At 38.3% G+C, this 22,714-nt stretch overlaps 1 pseudogene; it reads left to right on the forward strand.

Annotated features, from left to right (window-relative positions):
• The first annotated feature begins 2,356 nt into the window (after positions 1–2,356).
• Positions 2,357–4,689, forward strand: LOC120863849 (annotated as a pseudogene).
• Positions 4,690–22,714: the final 18,025 nt, after the last annotated feature.

Below are 22,714 nucleotides of genomic sequence, written 5' to 3' on the forward strand. Positions count from 1 at the left end.
AGACCAAAAGTTGACTGAAAGGAAATCAAGCGGTGGGACACACATCACAGTATTGAATGTCGCTTAGAGTCCAGCAATTAGAAATGTGGCAGAAAATTGCTAGAAAAAAAAAAGAAAAAGTCAAGTTACAAGAATAATTTTGAGGAAATTTTGTCAGAAAGCAAATTTCTAAAACTAAGATTCAGCTCAAGCATGATAGAACTTGTATGATATAGCAGGAATAGTGACAGAATCTAAGACAATGACTATCGGAGGTTGTTTCAAGTCATCTGCAATGTAACAATCATGAGGAAAGTTTGGAACCACTGCAAAAATTCCATTAGAATTTGAGTTTGCATCTAGAAATTGACTATAAAATGGGATGGAGAGAAGCTTAGATTAACTGAAGATAAAATAATCTGAAACTGAAAAGTCAAAAAGCAACTATTTTGCAGAGTTGCAGAAGGATGCACATCATACTGAAGCAATGTGTGAAGGAAGTAAAGTGTTCATATATTGTTTTTTTCTGTAACATCCTCATCCTTCTTACTACCCTCCAATGGCTAAGTAGCAGGAAAAGAAAGTAAAGCTTAGTTTTCTTTGCTAATCTCAGTACAACCCAATCATTAATTTTTTTTTTTTACATTGCAAAATGTGTCTTCTTGGATGATGCAAATTCATCATTGTTCTCTTATATTCTCTAAGATGTCATCTGGGTACAGAACAGTAGAAGCATAGTGTATGGCAAGATCTTGTAACACTGGGAAAAGGGTCTTCTTCTGCTAATTTATATATGCCCTGATTGTTATGCTAATGTATTATTTATCTAAGCTGTTGTTTTGCCTAACTGAGTTGGCAATGGCTGCTGATTTCTGCCGCAGATGATTTCTTATTCTGTCTTATTTCCTTGTGTCTTGGAACCCTCCCAGTTGAATTGACCTTTTGAATTTCTGCTGCTTCTCTCATCTTGCCCATAGTCTGATGGCAGAATCTACTTAGGTGTCCCTTTACCCTCAGCCACAGGAGGCCATATTGTCTTTTGATCATCTGCAGCAGCGGCAGCAGCAGCAGCAGCAGCATGCTTTCTTCAGGTGGTGCAGTTGGTAAAGAATCCGCCTGCAATGCAAAACACACAAGAGACACAGGTTCCACCCCTGGGCTGGAAAGATCATCTGGAGGAGGGCATGGAAACCCACTCCAATATTCTTGCCTGGACAATCCCATGGACAGAGGAGCCTTGCATGCTACAGTCCAGGGGTCGCAGAGTCAGACACGACTGAGCCAAGAGCACACACACATACCAGTGACATTCAGGAAAAGAGAGGTGTTTGGAAGTATAGGCTAGATCTTCTCTGCCTGACAGCCTCCCAGCTACACCAAGCCCTCCAAAGCTAGCTCAGAGATACTCTCTTCAGGAGGCTGCTCTCCACCTCCCACATGGGTGGCTGGGAAATTCCACCTACAGAGTTCACCTCACACCATACTGAACCTTGCTGTTCCAACCCCTGTGTGCTTTGCAATTCCACGACTGGAAAATGAGAGTAGGTGGCTATTCTTATATACATTTCTTCAGTCTCCTTACTTGTCTACCATTCTCTCCTAAATTTCAACGAAATTGGAAGTGATGGGATTTTCATTTATTTCTCCCAGTTGTCTTCCTCGGACATCTACTAAATCAAACTCTGTCATCTAAGCACTCAAGTCTAGACAATAATATGTTCAATAGGAAACTGGAAAGACAAGGTTTTCTCTCATAGCAATGCCTGGTTTTTAAGCCTATAGCCTAACATTTTGTTTTGATTTATAAAAAATAATTTATCAACTACTACTTAATATTTTTAACAGGAAAAAGTAGTATCACTGGATATATGTCATTTATTTCTCCTGTTGCTTTTATCACTATAGAATAACATAAAACTTCCAATCCAGTATGTTCTGTCCCTGTATTGAAGCTCATAAGTATCTTAAAAAAGAAACAGTTCTAGATAGAATGTAAGTTTAAGACTCAGTAAACAGTAACCAAACAAATGTCGTACAATAGACTTTTCTTCATAAAGCGTGTAAGATAGGCAATAGCAGCAACAATGCAGTGGGTTGGGCCTCGAGCCTGGCACACAGGCCAGGCGAGGCCAGGCCTCCTCAGCCACCACTAACACCATATGGTCTCTGGCACCTCAGCATCCTGACTGTGGGTGGGATCAGTATGGGGAGGTGACTGTGACAGACCAGCGGGAATGGCACTGTGTCATCAAAAAGCTGAAGCTCCAAAATGCCTCAGCTGAGAGCATCAAGTTCCTGGAGAGAAAGCTCAGCTCTTGTCTCAGCTGAAGGACCCAATGCTGTCACCTACAAAGAGCCGTGGGAGGGAGGGGACCACCTGTTGAACATCTTCATGGGCTTCTGCATGGGAGGTGCTCTGTACCGAAAACTCTAAGAGCAGAAGGGGAAGCTTCTGCCTGAGAGTTTTGTGATGGGCTTCCCTGGTGGCTCAGATGGTAAAGAATCTGCCTGCAATGCAGTAGACCCAGGTTTGATCCCTGGGTCTGAAAGCTCCCCTGGAGAAGGGAATGGCAACCCACTCCAGTATTCTTGCCTGGAGAATCCCATGGACAGAGGAGCCTGGTGGGCTATAGTCCATGGGGTCACAAAGAGTTGGACATGACTGAGTGACACTTTCACTTTCACTTTGGTTGTAGAGTGGTTTGTTTAGATTTTCATGGCCTTGCAGTATTTACATGAAAAATACTTCCTTCATTGAGCTCTGCAAGATCAAAATGTCTTCCTAACAAGAGCAAAACATCATCAAAGAGGGTGAATTAGGGATTTCCTGAGTGCTTGAGAACCACTGTGGCATGGCTGGAACACTTATTGGCACATACATGAGCCCTGAATTGTTCTCAAACAAACCCTAAAACTAGAAGTCTGATATTTGGGTTATAAGATGCTGTGTTTATGAAATGGCAATCCTGGATACATGCTTTCAATGCAAAAACCATGAATTCTTTGGTTTATTGAATTATTGAAGGAGTTGCCACCGATGCTGAAAGATTACAGCCCAGAGCTGATAGAATTGATAAGAACCATGCTGAGCAAAAAACCTGAAGAAAAGACCTTTTGTGAGGAGCATCCCTGAGACCGCCTTACATAAAGCACCAAATATCCTTGTTTTTGGAGGCCACAAAGGAAAAAAAAAAAAAATGAAATAACATTAAAGATGGTGACTCTAAATTCAAGCCTATAGCTACAGTGCTTTTTGGAAAGATTGAATTAAGTCATAAAGTAGTTCACTATCAATCACACTCTTCTGAGAGCTCTAAGACATATGTAATGGATGAAGACAAATGTTTGTCCCAAGAGAAACCCATGGTCATTGGCCCCTTGAGACACCCACAAGTCTGAAAGACCATGACTACAAACCAGACATAAGCAGTACTGCAGAATCACTAGCTGTGATTTTAGGGTAAATATTAACATCTTATTTAAAGAAAGGTGAAACTCAATGGACGATAGCTAGCTCAAGAGAATCAACCAAGACTCTCAGATGCCTCTAGAAGGTAAATGTAACATTTCTCAAGTGAAGGAGAGTCTGAATAATAGCACTAAATCAGTGTTCAACCTGAAACCCGAATTCCCACATGACCCTCTGAATATGTCACTGGAGTAATGAATGAGCCAGTGAAGCCTCTGCAGCCCCTAAACAAAGACCGAGATTTACCAAAGGACTAGAATCAAGTTGCTGGTGAATGTGTTATAGAAAAACAGGATAGAATCCACCCAGGTTTACAGCCATACAGCTCTAGGTCTGAACCTTCCCTTCTTGACAATAGCTGCAGAAGGAAAGAGAACCCATTGAGCCTAGTGGGGAAAAGAGACAGTTCCAAGAGACCCTCCTCATCTTTTGCCTTCTCTTCCCACTGTTGGAAAATTGGATGTCACATCAACACAAAAAGATGCTGAAAGCCAAAGTAGAGTGGTCACTGGATCTGTGAGTAGTTCCAGGAACAGTGAGACAACATCATCAAAGGACCAACCATTATCTGCAAGATAGGGAAGGCAACTAAAGCAGTCCCAAGACAAGGTCTTGTCCTCAGGCACTTCAGGGAGGAAAGCTCCTCAGAGAGACAATGTGTGAGTTTCCTTTCCTGAGCAATGCTGCAGTCAGAAGACAAGCATGGAGCAGGACCGGGGTGACCTTCCTCTTGTGGTTCTTCTGGCCCTGTTGGTTTCAGATGAGTACTCATACAAAGGAAATATTGACTGGTACAAATGATTACTCAGATCTTAAATCTGGTCTCTAAAGAGAGCTGTGAAGATCTCCCAATACCAGATTCAGTGTCAGAATTTAAACTTCATCAAAAATATTGAGATGTGATATTTCATGGGAAAGTTGCAGAAGAGGCAGAGGAACTCCATTTTAAAGAATTATTTTCAGCCATCATGTCATGTTCTGAAAAAAAATCAGAAGAATAATTGAAGCCTTGAGAGCTGTTGTAATTCAGGGCCTGTGGATTCAGCTTTTAGAGCACGTGTATGATATTTTTGAAGAGGATGATGAATTGGAAAGAGACGTACATTTGCAGAACACATGGGTGAAAAGTATGCCTTACACTGTGAAAGCTCACCAGTTAATGATTTTTTAAGAAAATGTGAATTTTTGAGAATTTATCTAGTCCGCTAGAATCATACTATTTTCAAAGGTTTTTGGCTTAAACAAAAACAAACAAACCTTTAACAGTGATTGGAGGCCATTCAACATTTTTATATCTTATGGGTCTTTCTTTACTAGGGCGAAAATAAAGGACAAAACAGAGAAATAATGAAGCAAGCTTACAAAAGAAAATAACATTTTATTTATAATATCAGTTTACTATCTTTTCCTATGCTATACAGTAAGACCTTGTTGTTTATCTATTAGTAGTTTGTATCTGCTAATTCCAAACTCCAAATTTATTCTCCCCTGCTCTGCACTTTATGCTTTGGTAACCATAAGTTTGTTTTTTATGTCTGTGGGTCTGTTTCTGTTTTATGTATAATTTCATTTGTCCTTTTTTTTAAAGATTATGCATATAAGTGATGTCATATGATATTTGTCTTTGTCTGACTTACTTCACTTAGTATAATAATCTCTAGCTTCTTCTATGTTGCTGCAAATGACATATTTCATTATTTTTAATAGCCCAGTAGTATTCCATTCTATAAACACACCACATCTTCGTTATCCATTCATCTGCTGATGGAAATGGCAACCCACTCCAGTGTTGTTGCCTGGAGAATCCCAGGGACGGGGGAGCCTGGTGGGCTTCTGTCTATGAGGTCATACAGTCGGACACGACTGAAGTGACTTAGCTGTAGCAGCAGCAGCTGATGGATGTTTAGATTGTTTCTCTATCTTTGCTACTATAAATAGTTCTGCAATGACCACTGGGGTGCATGTATGTTTTTGAATTATGATTTTCTCCAGATTTATGTTTGTATATCTTGATTGAAACAAGATTGATAGAGAAAATAAAAATAAGGAAACTACTTCTAGTTTTAGTATCTTATAGTTCAAATAGAACAGACATTAGAATGACTAGAAAAGCAAGGTATAATGTTGATCACTGTTTTCCAGTCACAAATCTGAATGGTTGATTGAAAAGCATTCTTTTTCATCCTCTTAACTGAAAAATTTTTGCTCAAAACTGACTATATGAACTTTTGTTCTAAAGATTTTCTATCTATATATTCAGGTAGCAGAAGTTTCCCAAATGTGACTAGATGTCATGTCCTTGAGATTCTTAGGCACAGATTTATTAGCAAGAGGATCTATTTACCTTGTGCAGTGTGGCACAAAGAAGCTGAGTTTTATTACATATGATATTAGTTTTAGGTTTATAAAAAAGTTGCAAAGATAGTACAAAGAGTTCTATATACCCCACATTCAATGCCCTCTACTATTAATATCCTCTTTAACTATAGTACATTTATTACAACTAATGAAGCAAAATAAACAAAAAATGAACTGATATATATATGATTGTAACAGAAGACTAAATCAGAGTAGTATCAGTGGTATTAATAGTGATAACCAGATGATCTAAGAATAAAAAATAAAAGCTTTAAGTATGGTTGGAACCCAGGCCTCCAAAATTGTCATCAAAATTCACCACCCACCTCTAGTTGTTTTTTTCCCCACTTTGGACCAAAATAGGCCCCTGCATTTCCTTTGTTAGCATAATTCAGACAGAAGTTCCCAACATAGAGGAAAGGTGTGCACAAGATCTTCAGGCTCATATCTATATTCTTAATAAGCCTGATAAATAATGTTTCTAACAGATTTTTAGATTGATACTTACTGGACTGACTCAGATCATGTGACCCTTCCTGAATCAATCACCATAAGAAACTGAATACATGGATTGGCCAAACTAGCATCAACATCCCAACCTTTGTCCAAGAATATGGTTATCTTTCCAAAATGGCTTAATCTAGCTATAGGACAGTGTTTCTTACAAGTAAATTATGTTGCTGATAGGACAATTAAGACATACAACTACTGAACAATTGCACTCATCTCACACGCTAGTAAAGTAATGCTCAAAATTCTCCAAGCCAGGCTTCAACAATATGTGAACCGTGAACTTCCTGATGTTCAAACTGGTTTTAGAAAAGGCAGAGGAACCAGAGATCAAATTGCCAACATCTGCTGGATCATTGAAAAAGCAAGACAGTTCCAGAAAAACATGTATTTCTGCTTTATTGACTATGCCAAAGCCTTTGACTGTGGATCACAATAAACTGTTGAAAATTCTGAGAAAGATGGGAATACCAGACCATCTGACCTGCCTCTTGAGAAATCTGTATGCAGGTCAGGAAGCAACAGTTAGAACTGGACATGGAACAACAGACTGGTTCCAAATAGGAAAAGGAGTGCATCAAGGCTGTATATTGGCACCCTGCTTATTTAACTTATATGGAGAGTACATCATGAGAAATGCTGGACTGGAAGAAACACAAGCTGGAATCAAAATTGCCAGGAGAAATATCAATAACCTCAGATATGCAGATGACACCACCCTCATGGCAGAAAGTGAAGAAGAACTAAAAAGCCTCTTGATGAAAGTGAAGGAGGAGAATGAAAAAGTTGGCTTAAAGCTCAACATTCAGAAAATGAAGATCATGGCATCCTGTCCCATCACTTCATGGGAAATAGATGGGGAAACAGTGGAAACAGTGTCAGACTTTATTTTTGGGGGCTCCAAAATCACTGCAAATGGTGACTGCAGCCATGAAATTAAAAGACACTTACTCCTTGGAAGGAAAGCTATGACCAACCTAGATAGCATATTCAAAAGCAGAGACATTACTTTGCTGACTAAGGTCCATCTAGTCAAGGCTATGGTTTTTCCAGTGGTCATGTATGGATATGAGTTGGACTGTGAAGAAGGCTGAGTGCCGAAGAGTTAATGCTTTTGAACTGTGGTGTTGGAGAAGACTCTTGAGAGTCCCTTGGACTGCAAGGAGATCCAACCAGTCCATTCTGAAGGAGATCAGCCCTGGGATTTCTTTAGAAGGAATGATGCTAAAGCTGAAACTCCAGTACTTTGGCCACCTCATGTGAAGAGTTGACTCATTGGAAAAGACTCTGATGCTGGGAGGGATTGGGGGCAGGAGGAGAAGGGGACGACAGAGGATGAGATGGCTGGATGGCATCACTGACTCGATGGACGTGAGTGAGTGAACTCCGGGAGTTGGTGATGGTCAAGGAGGCCTGGCGTGCTGCAATTCATGCGGTTGCAAAGAGTCGGACACGACTGAGTGACTGAAATGAACTGAACTGAACACACCAAGAAGGAAAAACCATCTTATCTGCACTAAAATGTGCATATGAATAGATGTCTTAATCTTGACAGGGTCTCTAAGGATATTAGTTTACAATCAGTCCTAGTCTAAATTTCATCTATAAAAAGCTGTGGCTATGTCTTTCTCTGGTAAGAGAAGAAAACTTCTTTCATATTGGGTATATTGTAAGTTAGTTATCTATATTTTTAAATTAAAATAGGAACCCTTATTCAAGATCAATATTTTACTGATATTTCTCTCACATCTTCATGACATAAAAAAACCCCAGATACCTCTAAAATCTTTTTTTTTTTTTCTGATACTCTATATATTTGGTGCTTTATAAGGAGGTTGAATAATAGTTAGAACATTTCAAGTTTTTATTTAGATTGCAAAAAGTTTCCTACATGAAAATAGAAATAACAATTAACACACTGTTGTTTGGTCCAAGCTCTGTGAAAAACATTTACAAATAAGATATCTTATAATTCATAGAGCAACCAGTTAATGGAACTAATACAATTATTAGTTCCGTGCTATAGAAGAAGCAACTGAGTCAAAGGGACAAAGTAAATTTTAAAAGGTTGCAAAGCTAGTAAGTAGTTTTTCAGATGCCATTTAAGTTTCCTTTCATAGCTTCTTTGCTTCACCTATTCCATAGGCCTTTTACTTCCTGGGCCATAACCACAGAGATCTCCTTTGTGTGAATTCTGACCAAATTCAGATGACTACAGCAACACCATTCCTTTCTTCATGGAACATATATAGAGCTTTTGTCCTTTGCCCAAAGTCCTTGTTGACACTAAGGCAAAAGATACCATGGGATCATTTGGTGCCTACACCTAAGCAGCCTGGTAATGGGAAGAGATTATAACCTTGAAGGTGAATTTTTGAACAACAGGAAATAGCTGAAAGAGGAGAATAAGTTCTTCTCCAGTCCTCTGCCATGCATAACCTGTCCTGCGAAGCAGTCATTGATAAGTCTTCTTGGGAGGTACTACCATAAGATCAAGCATTCAATTACACAATATCATGTAGTGGTCAGCTTGGGAGTGCACCACTTATCAGCTTTCCCTCTTTCTCTGTCCTACTTCCCTTCTTTACTCCCTAGGATCATACTCATTAATACAATCTTAACACGTAAGCCTTTGTTTCAGGCTCTGTTTCTAAGAAACTTAGTCTAAAAGAGTTGGTATCAGAAATGGCCCCAGAAAGTGGACCCTTAGGGAAATAAACTGAAAACTGCATTACTGACCATTCTCACAGCAATAAGAATCCCATTGCTAGTGCTGAGAGGGACTGGTGATTAGCTCAGGAATGCCGTGACATCACAATTACTAAGGCTTTCCCTTGTGGTTAATTGGGATAAGGTGCAGGTGGAAGATAAGACTTTAGGATGTGCAGTGGCTGTGCTGCTTATATGATATGGGGACAATGATAATTATAGGGACTGTGGATTGGGCTGGCTTTTGTTAATGATATTGGAAGCTTTGAAAGAGAAAATGATAGGCTTAGAACAGCCAGTTGCCAACTTGAGGCACTCTGTGAAAGCCAGAGGGCCTCCATTGCTTCATTTATGCAGACTCTTAATATCTCTGAGTACAGGGCACTCTGCAGAAAGTCAGTCCCCAGATTTAATTTTAAGTGTGACAGAGCTACAAAGGAGACTGAATATGTTGCCTTGAGAGATCTCATCTATTTAGTTCAGGACTTTGGTTGAAAAGAGCAAAAATTTGAGAATTGGATTGGGGCCATTTGTGTGGACTGACTGAGCATCTTAAACTCTATTCCCCTGAATAAGGCAAAAGCAGTTCTTTTCCTGTGACAGAAGAGAGTGTTTTTTTTTTTTTTTTCCCAGCTTGTAGCCCAGGCACTTCATGGAGGCAAATGCCTCCCCCAGTATTGCTTGTGTTCCTCAGGAGCTGTCCCAGCAACTTTTATTCTTTCTAGGCTTATTACAAAGCATAAAGTTTCAGTATTTCCCCCTGAAGAAAGTTATTTAATTAAAAAATTGGAATTGTAGTACCTCATTTATGGGTATAGAATAGGAACTGGGGAATAATTTTGTAATGGGTGTTTAAAGTGTTAGACCAGGTTAAAAGAACATAAGGCTCGACAGGCATCTTAGATTGACTTCTCTGGAAAACAGACTCTGAGATGGAGATTTGCATGCAAGAGATTTTTTGAGGACTAGTCTGGGAAGCATCACTTATAAAGGGTGAAGAGAGCAGGGTTGGGTAAAGGGAGAAACTAACTGCTGTGTTGCACTTAAAGAAGTGCTACGTGTTGCTCTGGAGTTGAGTGATCATCAAAGTTGTCTGGAGTTGAATCAAGGGAAAGACCTTTGAATTGCTTCACAGACCGCTCATTTGATGAGGGCTGACCTCTCAAGGGAGAGGAATTTGTTTGAGGTAACTCCCTGTGGCCGTGGGCAGCTCTCAGAAACAGATGCAGCTGAGAGGCATCAACCAAGACTGCCAAAGCTGGAAAAAACCATACCTCAATCCTGAGTGGAGAACTGGGCAGCGCACCAAAGCAAACAATATAATAAATGAGAATTTATTGAATTTGAAGCACTCACTTGTAAATTGAAAGTCAATATTCTCTCAAGAAGTAGAGTCAGTCCTCATAATCTGCGGAGATAATTCTTCAAAGCTTGGACACAATGATAACCTACAGAAAATGAGGTGAGGACTTTAGTACTTCCCTGCCAAAATATTTGAATATTTAGGAAGTGGCAAAGTTTAGAATACACTTGGATGTGCAACTTAAGAATACACTCTCAAACTGCTTTCTTAAAGTATTTCCAGAGACCATTTCCTTCATGGAAGCTATGTGGAATAATGTACTGGCAGGGTGTGAAAAAGGAACCAACATCCTTAAGATATGTGATGTTCCCTATCCATGTAAGGTTTGAAGGACAGTGGGAAATATTGCCATGAAACTGTGCTTTCCAGGACACGTAGAAATAATAGGATGCTGAAGTGGAAGAATATAAGTGATAGTGTTTAATAATCAGAGACAGATAGATTTAATTACTCTAATAGGTAATATTGCTAGAGTTGAAATCAAGGTGTCTTGATACACAGGTGTCTGTGATGATGACAAATAAATATTGGTATCCTTGAGGAAAGTTAGATGCTAAACAGAATAGTGTGTAATGTGAACTATATAATAAATGAAATAAATAAAATGAGATCTTGTGAACTGGTGTCTTACATCAACCTTCAAAATGGAGTACCGGGATTCTTCACAAAAACTCTAGGCTTAAGTCATTCACAGACCTAGAAGTCATTGATTGAAGGGAAGTCTACATCTCTTTGAGAATGGATTGTGTAAAATCTGCTAGTAAGTTAGGTAAATATTCCCCATATTTTTTCCAGAAGGGACTTGTTTAATACTAGGAAAACAATATTTGGGCAAGAACAATGACAAATATTTTAAGGACTATTAGTTCAGTTCAATTCAGTTGCTCAGTCGTATCTGACTCTTTGCGACCCCATGAATCGCAGCACTCCAGGTCTCCCTGTCCATCACCATCTCCCCGAGTTCACTCAGACTCACGTCCATCGAGTCTGAGATGCCATCCAGCAATCTCATCCTCTGTTGTCTCCTTCTCCTCCTGCCCCCAATCCCTCCCAGCATCAGAATCTTTTCCAATGAGTCAACTGTTCGTATGAAGTGGCCAGGGTACTGGAGTTTCAGCTTTAGCATCATTCCTTCCAAAGAAATCCCAGGGCTGATCTCCTTCAGAATGGACTGGTTGGATCTCCTTGCAGTCCAAGGGACTCTCAAGAGTCTTCTCCAATACCACAGTTCAAAACCATCAATTCTTCGGCGCTCAGCCTTCTTCACAGTCCAACTCTCATATCCATAGATGACCACTGGAAAAACCATAGCCTTGACTAGATGGACCTTAGTCAGCAAAGTAATGTCTCTGCTTTTGAATATGCTATCTAGGTTGGTCATACCTTTCCTTCCAAGGAGTAAGTATCTTTTAATTTCATGGCTGCAATCACCATCTGCAGTGATTTTGGAGCCCAAAGAAATAAAGTCTGACACTGTTTCCACTGTTTCCCCATCTATTTCCCATGAAGTGATGGGACCGGATGCCATGATCTTCGTTTTCTGAATGTTGAGCTTTAGGCCAAATTTTTCACTCTCCACTTTCACTTTCATCAAGAGGCTTTTTAGTTCCTCTTCACTTTCTGCCATAAGGGTGGTGTCATCTGCATATCTGAGGTTACTGATATTTCTCCTGGCAATTTTGATTCCAGCTTGTGTTTCTTCGGTCCAGCGTTTCTCACGATGTACTCTCCATATAAGTTAAATAAGCAGGGTGACAATATACAGCCTTGATGTACTCCTTTTCCTATTTGGAACCAAAGGACTATTAGATAAGGATATAAAACAAGCTTGATGATAGAGAAACTGAAATATCATGAGTGGAGGATTGGGAGCTCAGGTTGTCTGTCTCACAGTTCAATGATTCCAACATGTCTGCAAAACTATCCTACAGTTATTTCTATGGTCTCCAAGCAGATAATTAAGTGTGGCATACTAACCTGGAAGAATCCTCATATGGATTTATGCTCTGTGGAGTACAAGCCATTGTAGTTTAAAAAAAAAAAAAAAAAAAGAAAAACCCCTCTTGTATCTTGGAGGATATACAAGAAATGATGCTATATTGCAGGAGGAATTACAATGATAAGCACCACCATCAAATACTGAAACAATGCAAGGATACTGGTTTATGTGATATCCCCATTCAATTCACCTACTGAGCTGCTAAAAGAACAACCAAAAAAGAGTCAATAGAAAAATGATCCCTATTTGTAGATGACTATGAAAAATTAGAGATACCAAGGAAATATTTTGTGCAAAATGGGCTCAATAAAGGTCAGAAATGTTAGGGACCTAACAGAAGCAGAGGATACTAAGAAGACATGGCAAAAATACACAGAAGAACTGTACAAAAAAGATCTTCATGACCCAGATAATCACAATGGTGTGATCACTCCCCTAGAGGCAAACATCCTGAAATGTGACGTTAAGTGGGCCTTAGGAAGCATCACTATGAACAAAGCTAGTGGAGGTGATGGAATTCCAGTTGAGCTATTTCAAATCCTGAAAGATAATGCTGTGAAAGGGCTTCACTCAATACACCAGCAAATTTGGAAAACTCAGCAGTGGCCACAGGACTGGAAAAGGTCAGTTATCATTAAAATTCCAAAGAAAGGCAATCCCAAAGAATGCTCAAACTACCGCACAGTTGCACTCATCTGATGGTGCCCCACTCCAGTATTCTTGCCTGGAAAATCCCATGGATGGAGGAGCCTGGTGGGCTGCAGGCCATGGGGTCACGTTGGACACGACTGAGCGACTTCACTTTCAATTTTCACTTTCATGCATTGGAGAAGGAAATGGAAATCCACTCCAGTGTTCTTGCCTGGAGAATTCCAGGGACAGAGGAGCCTGGTGGGCTACCATCTATGGGGTTGCACAGAGTTGAACACGACTGAAGCAACTTAGCAGCAGCAGCAGCAGCACACACTAGTAAAGTGATGCTTAAAATTCTCCAAGCCAGGCTTCAGCAACACATGAACCATGAACTTCCAGATGTTCAAGCTGGTTTTATAAAAGGCGAGGAAAGAGAGATCAAATTGACAACATCATCTGGATCATTGAAAAGGCAAGAAAGTTCCAGAAAAACATGTATTTCTGCTTTATTGACTATGCCAAAGCCTTTGACTGTGTGGATCACAATAAACTGTGGAAAATTCTGAAAGAGATGGGAATACCAGACCACCTTACCTGCCTTTTGAGAAACCTATATGCAGGTCAGGAAGCAACAGTTAGAACTGGACATGGAACAACAGACTGGTTCCAAATAGGAAAAGGAGTACATCAAGGCTGTATATTGTCACCCTGCTTATTTAACTTCTATGCAGAATACATCATGAGAAACGCTGTGCTAGACGAAGCACAAGATGGAATCAAGTTTGCCAGGAATCAATAACCTCAGATATGCAGATGACACCACCCTTATGGCAGAAAGTGAAGAAGAACTAAAGGGCCTCTTGATGAAAGTGAAAGAGGAGAGTGAAAAAGTTGGCTTAAAGCTCAACATTCAGAAAACTAAGATCATGGCATTCGGTCCCATCACTTCATGGGAAATAGATGGGGAAACAGTGGAAAAAGTGGCTGACTTTATTTTCTGGGCTCCAAAATTACTCTAGATAGAAAATTAATACCATGAAATTAAAAGACACTTTTTTCTTGGAAGGAAAGTTATGACCAACCTAGACAGCATATTGAAAATCAGAGACATTACTTTGCCAACAAAGGTCCATCTAGTCAAGGCTATGGTTTTTCTAGCGGTCATGTATGGATGTGAGAGTTGGACTCTGAAGGAAGCTGAGCACTGAAGAATTGATGCTTTTGAACTGTGGTGTTGGAGAAGACTCTTGAGAGTCCCTTGGACTGCAAGGAGATCCAGCCAGTCCATCCTAAAGGAAATCAGTCCTGGGTGTTCATTGGAAGGACTGATGTTGAAGCTGAAACTCCAGTACTTTGGCCACCTGATGTGAAGAGCTGACTCATTGGAAAAGACCCAGATGCTGCGAGGGATTGGGGGCAGGGGACGACAGAGGATAAGATGCTTGGATGGCATTACCGACTCCATGGACATGGGTTTGAGTGGGCTCTGAAAGTTGGTGATGAAAAGGGAAACCTAGCATCCTGCAGTTCATAGGGTCACAATGAGTCAGCCACAACTGAGCGACTGAACTGAACTGAACTGATGGACTGACTATGTTAGATTTATCCAGTATGTAATCCCAACTGCAACTACTGTGATGTGATATTTTTACTGATGCAATACCATACACTTGTCACACAGGAATTTGTTTGGAAATCGCATTCTACTTGATTTCTGACAATAAGAAGAAGCAAAAGCAGTTCTTCATCACATAGTAGGGGCAGTGGTATACATTCAGTGATTGCCCCAAGAGTGTGTTAATGCTCATGCTCATGTTCATGATACACTCTGCAGAAAACTGATCCTCTTGCTATTCTGCAGAACATCATACTGGTCTACTATAATGATGTATCAAGCTAATTGAGCTCAATGATGTGGAACTAACAAGTGTTCTATATGCCCTAGGAAGACTCCAGAATGCCAGAGGTTGAAAGAAAACTTGTTGAAGATTATAACTGGAGCCTGCCATGGTGCCATCTGCATATCTGAAGTTGCTGATATTTCTTTCAATAATCTTAATTCCAGCTTGACCTTGATCCAGCCTGGCATTTCACATTATGTACTCTGCAGATAAGTTAAATAATCAGGTTAACAATATACAGTCTTGACATACTCCTTTCCCAATTTGAAATGAGTCTGTTCTGTGTCTGGTTCTAACTGTTGTTTCTTGACCTGAATACAGGTTTCTCAGGAAGCAGGTAAGGTGGTCTGGTATTCCCATCTCTAAGTTTTCCACAGGTTGTTGTGATCCACACAGTCAAAATGTTTAACAGAGTCAATAAAGCAGAAGTTGATGTTTCTTTTTCTGGAATTCTCTTGCTTTTTCTATGATCCAGTGATTGTTGTCAGTTTGCTCTCTGGTTCCTCTGCCTTTTCTAAATCTAGCTTGTACATCTGAAAGTTCTTGGTTCATGTACTGTTGAAGCCTAGGTGGAAGGATTTTGAGCATTACCTTGCTAGCATGTGAAAGGAAAGCAATTCTCTGATAGTTTGAACATTCTAAGGAATTGCCCTTCTTTGGGATTGGAATAAAAACTGACATTTTCCAGTCTTGTGGAAACTGCTGAGTTTTCTAACTTTGCTAACATATAGAATGCAACACTTTTATAGCATCATCTTTTAGGATTTGAAGCTCAGCTGGAATTCCATCACCTCCATTAGCTTTGTTCGTAGCCATGCTTCCTAAGGCCAACTTGACTTCACACTCCAGGACATCTGGCTCTAGGTGAATGACCACACCATCGTGGTCTTCCAGGTCATTAAGATCTTTTCTGTACAGTTCTTCTGTATATTCTCACTGCCTCTTCATAATATCTTCTGCTTCTGTGAGGTCCATACTGTTTCTGTCATTTATTGTGCCCATCTTTGTATGAAATGTTCCCTTCGTATAATTTTCTTGAAGAAATCTCTAGTCTTTCCCATTCTATTGTTTTGAATAGAATATTGTTATGATTCTGAAAAAATTATGTTTTTGGTAGGGCTACAAAGTAAGAAAGTATTTTGTAGTGAATAAAGACTCTGGTGTCATCCTGCTTTGACTCAGGGATGTCAGAGCGCTAAATGTATCTGGCATATTTAGGATGTTACATTGAATCACTGACATGAGCCAGCAGGAAAATTAACACGTAGATTCCTATGCTATAGAACAAGGTCAAGGTTTCCACAACTGAGAAATTAACTGTCATTTAAAACATTAATTCCTAATATATTACTAGGCCATAACAGCAAGGTGTCCTGACTATTGCACACCAAATGCTTATGTAACAACATCTATTTATCCTAGCTTGAGTATTATTAGACAGGCTCAGTTGTAAGTTTGAGTGTGTAAAGTAGTAATCCATTGTATGATGGACTTGGTATATGGGATCTGAGCTGAGAAGATGTAAAAATCATGAGAATATTAGAAGAACTGATGGCCAGAAATCCCTTGCCTTTACTATCATCTTACCTCTATTTCATTCACATTTCTCCCTCAGGGTTACGGTTAGCCTTCTGGTAGTATTTCCTGTGAACAACTGATGTAGAATAAATATAAAATCAGGCATGCTTCACAGATAAATTGACTTAAAGGAAATGTCCTTAATTGAGACTCTGTGACTAACTGGACTTACATGTCACAACTATGGAGGTACCATGTTGTATTAAGCACCTGGATATTGGGGTGAGAATTAGTAGGTTTGAGAACTGGTCAGTCAGATGGATACTTCTTACATGTTACTGCAGATCATCTCAACCTCATTATCTCTGGAATCGTTGACTGTTCCAGACTAAGCCGTTATTGTGATAACCTATTCTGTGTAGATTCTGGAAAGAGTCATGAGGTACAATCCAACAGTGGCTCATTTTATAGGTGTTCTGAAAACCATTGATCTCCTATTTCAGAGCTCTTCTATTTCTTGATGAGTGAGATACTGTTGGTCTGTTCAGGGCCTCCATGCAAGCAACCCAGAAATGAAAGCTAAATCACAGTCCAGGAGGTGAAACTTAATCATTAAGAGATTACAGCCAAAGTTAAAATTTCAAATTCCAGCAATAAGTGTCTTGAGAAAAGTTTGTTTATCTTTTGGAAATTTATCTCATAAGTTTGAAGACCAGCTTAGTGACATATTCTTATATTTACTCTCCCTCTTTTTTGACTCATTCTGTTTTCCTATTACTTCTGTTTTTTAGTAAAATAGACATGCTGAAATCTTTGCTTCAGGCTGTGCTCTCTAGGTAACCCAGACTAAGATAGGAAAGATGGGGTTGAGCACAGGAAATGAAACCTTTAACCTGCTCTTAGCCATGACTATCCATGAATACTTCAAGTGCCAATAACCTCCCCTTCATTTGTCCCTGTGTTTAAACAATCTATTTAAATATTCTACTGTTTTCCCTACTATGTGTTATATATATATATTTTTTTCTCAAGAATCTTTATGTCTTTGAGACTTAGATACTGCAGTCTTTAAGATCAGCCTGTCATCTGCTAATTAAATGCTACTCATCAATTCTCTGAGGTAAGTTTGTTGTGTACAATATAGCCCTTTAAGAACCAAAATGAAACCACCATATATATTCTACTTAAGATTAATTGCAATTATGGTACCTCAGCAAAACATGTAAACTTAGTTCACTGTCAGATAGTAGTAGTAATAGCATAAAAATATCCTTTAGGATGTTAAAATGTTTGTAAAATATTTTTGTAATAAACATAGTTTCTAAACCTTTAGAGGAGAAAGAAGAGGAAAGTTAATATAAGAAAAACTTAATGTGTACATAACCTTAAGTTAATCATATCAATGGCCAAAAGGGAAAAAAGTGAGCTGTCTTAAAACATCTTTTAATAAAATACGTTAATGAAGGATGTTTAAAAATGAGCATCTGTTATAACACCAAACATTTCTCACATGTTTATTTTGCAAGTTTGTACCAAACCAAGTGCTAAAATTATTTTTGGTACATTAGAATAAAAATACACGCACCCACATAAACACACAAAAAAGATAATAAAAGACAAAAGCCCAACAGTTAGTTCTAAGCTTTCTAGTGATCAGAACAAAATAGAAAAATGCATTTCTTGTCTACTGTCAAAAAAGCTAACAGAAAAGATAAAATCTATTATTTTTCTTCTGCATACCGTGTGCTTATTACAGAATGTGTGTGTGTATCTGTGTGTGTGGATTAGTCACTCTGCTGCTGCTAAGTCACTTCAGTCATGTCCGACTCTGTGCAACCCCAGAGACAGCAGCCCACCAGGCTCCCCTGTCCCTGGGATTCTCCAGGCAAGAACACTGGAGTGGGTTGCCATTTCCTTCTCCAATGCATGAAAGTGAAAAGTGAAAGGGAAGTCGCACAGTCGTGTCCGACTCTTTGCGACCCCATAGACTGCAGCCTACCAGGCTCCTCTGTCCATGGGATTTTCCAGGTAAGAGTACTGGAGTGGGGTGCCACTGCCTTCTCCCAGTCACTCAGTCATGTCCAACTCTTTGTGATCCTATGGACTGTAGCCTACCAGGTTCCTCTGTCCATGGGATTTCCCAGGCAAGGATACTGGAGTAGGTAGCCATTTTCTTCTCCTGAGGATTTTCTTGACCCAGGGATTCAACCAGTGTCTCCTGCAATGCAGGTAGATTCTTTACCACTGAGCCACCAGGGAAGCCCACAGTCAAAATTATCAAAAGGTTTTCTTTACTCTATCTTAAATCATTATTACTTAAAATGTATATCCTGTTGCTGGCAGTGACCTCTGGTGTCAAGTTTTACAGAATACATAGAAGATCAAGAGAGGACTGCAGAAGAGGAAAGGGATCAGTTCTGTTTCTATATTCTTTGATTCTCTTTCTATGATTTTTTTATTTGCTTACTTAATTTTATTAGAGAGAATGAGAATGTTTTCTTCTTTGAATGGACTCAGCAGTGTAGCAAGTGTAGCTTGTTCTTTTTGGATAGGTAGATATTGACTTAAACCTTCAGATGTTTAATAGTTAGGAGACCTTTTTCATGTCATTTTCTTTCTCTGTGTGCCTCAACTTTTTTGAGTATAAAAATCAAATAAGACTATCTATTTAAGTATAAACACATACCAAGTATACTGCTTTGCCTCACTCTCCTTGTAATTCCAAGATCTATGACAACTCACACAAAGTCACCTGCTCAGAAATCAAGGTCACTGCCACCTTATTAGAATATTAGAACTTGTATTAGAATGTACAGGAGATTAACAAGTAGGTAAAGAAGAAATAAAATATTTTTGGATCAATGACTACAGTTTCAAAAGTACTGCCAGTTATTCTTTTTAAGATTTTCAATGTTTTAATAGTGCTAAAAACAACCAGAAATTATTATTCTAGATTACTCTTCTTGCAGTAATTTATTGCAAGACAGATTCGGGTACAGGGTGATCCATTGTTTTTTAACCTCTTCTGTGTCCATATGTCTATTAATTGGAACTAGAATTTTGACCACATATTGCATTATGATGAAGTTCTGTGTGACATGAGAATCATCTCTAATATTGCATTTGCATGATTTATAGGCCAGATTTCAGACATATTTGATTCTTTTCTATACAACACTATTTTTCTTTCTTAAATTTTTGTGCTTTCCTTTCTAAGAATTTGAGAAAAAATTGCTGATCACTAATGCCTACCACAGTACAGTAGAAAAGAGTACAGAATAGAAATCAGACAAACCTGTGTCCAAATCCCAGTTGCAGCACACACTGACTCAAATTACGTAACACCTATAAACCTAAAGTTTTTTACTACTCCAATGAGAATGATAGTAGCTGCCATGCTTGGTCGTTATAACCCTGAGATATAAAGCATCTGACACATAGTAAGTACTCAACAACCAATAGTGCCATTATTAAATGATTCTAAATGGTAATGAATAAATCAATAAATGATGCAAGCATTGTGCATCTTATTTGGTCATTATTCTTTTTTTCTCCACCGTTCACCATAAGTGACCTATTTCTAAAGAAAATAAAGTACTGTTAGTAACCAGGACACAATTTTACACCACTGATTTCTTCCTTGTTTATTCTTTTGTATACACAACACATTGTTTTGACCTTGTACTAATCTACAGTGATCTCTTTCTCTACCTCTCCACACATGCATTTTAAACCTTAGGAAGCTAAATGAAATTTTAAAAAGTTAAAAAGGAAGCCATGAAGTGAAGATAACTGAGTAAAGACCTAATACAACAGGTTTAGCTCATTTGAAAGTGTAGGTATCTAATAACCAAGACATACATATTCTATTTCATACTTTAAGTTTTATTAATTTCTGTCTACTTTCTCTACAGTAATTTCTACAAGAAAAAGCTTTGTAATTCAATTAATATATGAGAAGAACAATGAGAAAAGTAGATTAAAGACATAAGGCAGTTGTTATTTTATCAGATTTCTCTACTTGATTGTAATCTGTGTTTCATTAAACTGAGTTGTGTGATAGATTTGGAAAATTTTTTTTAAAATCTAATAGATTATTATAGGATGTTTGGTTTAATTGCTTCTAGGTTATGCCAAACCTAACAAAGCTTGCTTTTTTTTTTTCTTAACTGATTTTACTACAAGCAATTGTGCTCTTAAAAACATGACCAAGACAATAGCCATTATAAAACATTTAAAAAGACACCAAGGCATTCCTTTCAACAGTTAGAAGATGTTTCTCTCCCTATTTCCATTAACCTTGTTTCCATTACTTTTCTGTACATTAATAAACATTTTCTGAATATCAATATATTACCATCCTGCTTTACCACATTTTGCTAAGTTTCTAAAACTGAGGTTTTGTTTTTTAGGTACAAGGGGATGAAAGTCATAGTACTTTTTTAAAATTGTTACTTTTATTTGTTATTAGATAATATTTCAAATATGATTGATAGTGAGTTATTATTAAACATTTTAATTATGCTAGTATATGGCTACCTTCTAGAATTTCAAAGTACAAGAGTAACCTTTACATGACCACTGACATTACACCAACAGAAGAATTTAAAATCTTATTAAATTATATATATAATCCTTAAATTCTTATATTTTATATTAACTTTTACTAGTTATACTGCAAAGCAGTAATTCTAGTAACTATCTTGAACTGTCATAGAAAGAAGCTAGAGTTTATGAGAGCATTACTATTTCTCACTGAAGCTCCCTTTAGATGGCAATCAGTATTGGCATTCAGAATTCTGGCTTGTTTGGGAGACAGTTTGCAGAGAGAATTCCAATAGCTGAATTTTGCTTTTAAGTTCTTCTAGGAATTGGATTCTGAGAATTGTTGAAAAGATTTAAGTAAGGATATAGTATAAATCCTTTGACCTGAAACTAATGCTTACTCTCAATGGTTCAATTGAAGATTCACCTAATTTACAGTATTAGGAAATATCTGGGTAACTTGGATTTTTGGTTGAATAGTCACTAATTGAGATTGCTTGCCAGAGAATGAGACTTTATGAAAAAGTGAAATACATGTTTTATATTCTTATGGGTTTATTTTCAACATCTAGCTGTAACATCAGTCTTTAATATCATTCTCTCTATGCTAATAAATGTGAATTCATCTCATAAGGCCTCCTATATTGTTTAAATGTTTTATGTTCCTTTGATAATATACTATCTGAAGTCTAAAATAGACATCTAACTTGATTTTTAAATGTAAATTTTTGAACATAAAGAAAGTGGAGGTAAATGTCATGAGTTTTTAAGAACTTTTAAAATTACACATCTTCAAGATTATAATTGTTCAGTTTAATGTAATAAAATGGTGAGGTGTTGTTTTTTTTTTCCTAAACACTACAGAAAATAATTAAGTCATGACATCCAGGTTTAACAACTCTTCTCCTAAATATTCTTCTGTACATACTATCCATGTAAAGTTATGGTTATTTTTAGAAATTTCAAATCTTTCTAGTAAGAAATATTCAGAATTTGAGATGCTTAACTTCTACTAATGTTCTGGGCACTCTCATGTATTCTAGCAAGATCACACAAGAATCCTTGGGACAGATACTTCTGAACTCCACAATTGTGTTTGGACTAGTGTGCCATGAAGGAATCCAACATTTTAGGCTATAAAGGATAAAATATCACTTCAACATTTCCATCACTCTTCTTTAACATTATATATTAATTTTCTTTATTTTTGTCTGTGCTGGGTCTTCATTGCTGCTTGCTCTTGTCTCTAGCTGTGGAAAGCAGGGACTACTCTGTAGCTGCAATGTGAAGGCTTCTCATTCACAGTGGCTTCTCATATTGTGGAGCATAGATTCTGGAGCATGCAGACTTTAGTAGTTGTGGCTTGCAGACTCAGTAGTTGCAGCGTGCAGGCTCAGTAGTTGCACTTCCCAGACTCTAGAGCATGGGCTCAGTAGTTATGGCACACAGGTTTAGTTGTGCTGTGGCATGTGGAGTTTTCCCGGACCTGGGATTGAACCCATATTTCCTTCATTGGCAGACAGATTCTTTACCAGTGAGTCACCAGGGAAGTACTCCTTAGCATTATTGAGCCTCAGGTTCCTCATCTGTAACAATGAAGGCATAGACACCTACCTTTTACATTGTAAGCAGATGCTCTCTTACGTATATGTTAATCAGGATAGGCTAGGTTATGACAGTAACAGTTAATCCAGAATTCCAGTAGCTTATAGCAAGGAGATATATTTTTC

Source organism: Oryx dammah, unplaced genomic scaffold, assembly GCF_014754425.2.
Source record: "Oryx dammah isolate SB20612 unplaced genomic scaffold, SCBI_Odam_1.1 HiC_scaffold_1, whole genome shotgun sequence".
Lineage (NCBI taxonomy): Eukaryota > Metazoa > Chordata > Mammalia > Artiodactyla > Bovidae > Oryx > Oryx dammah.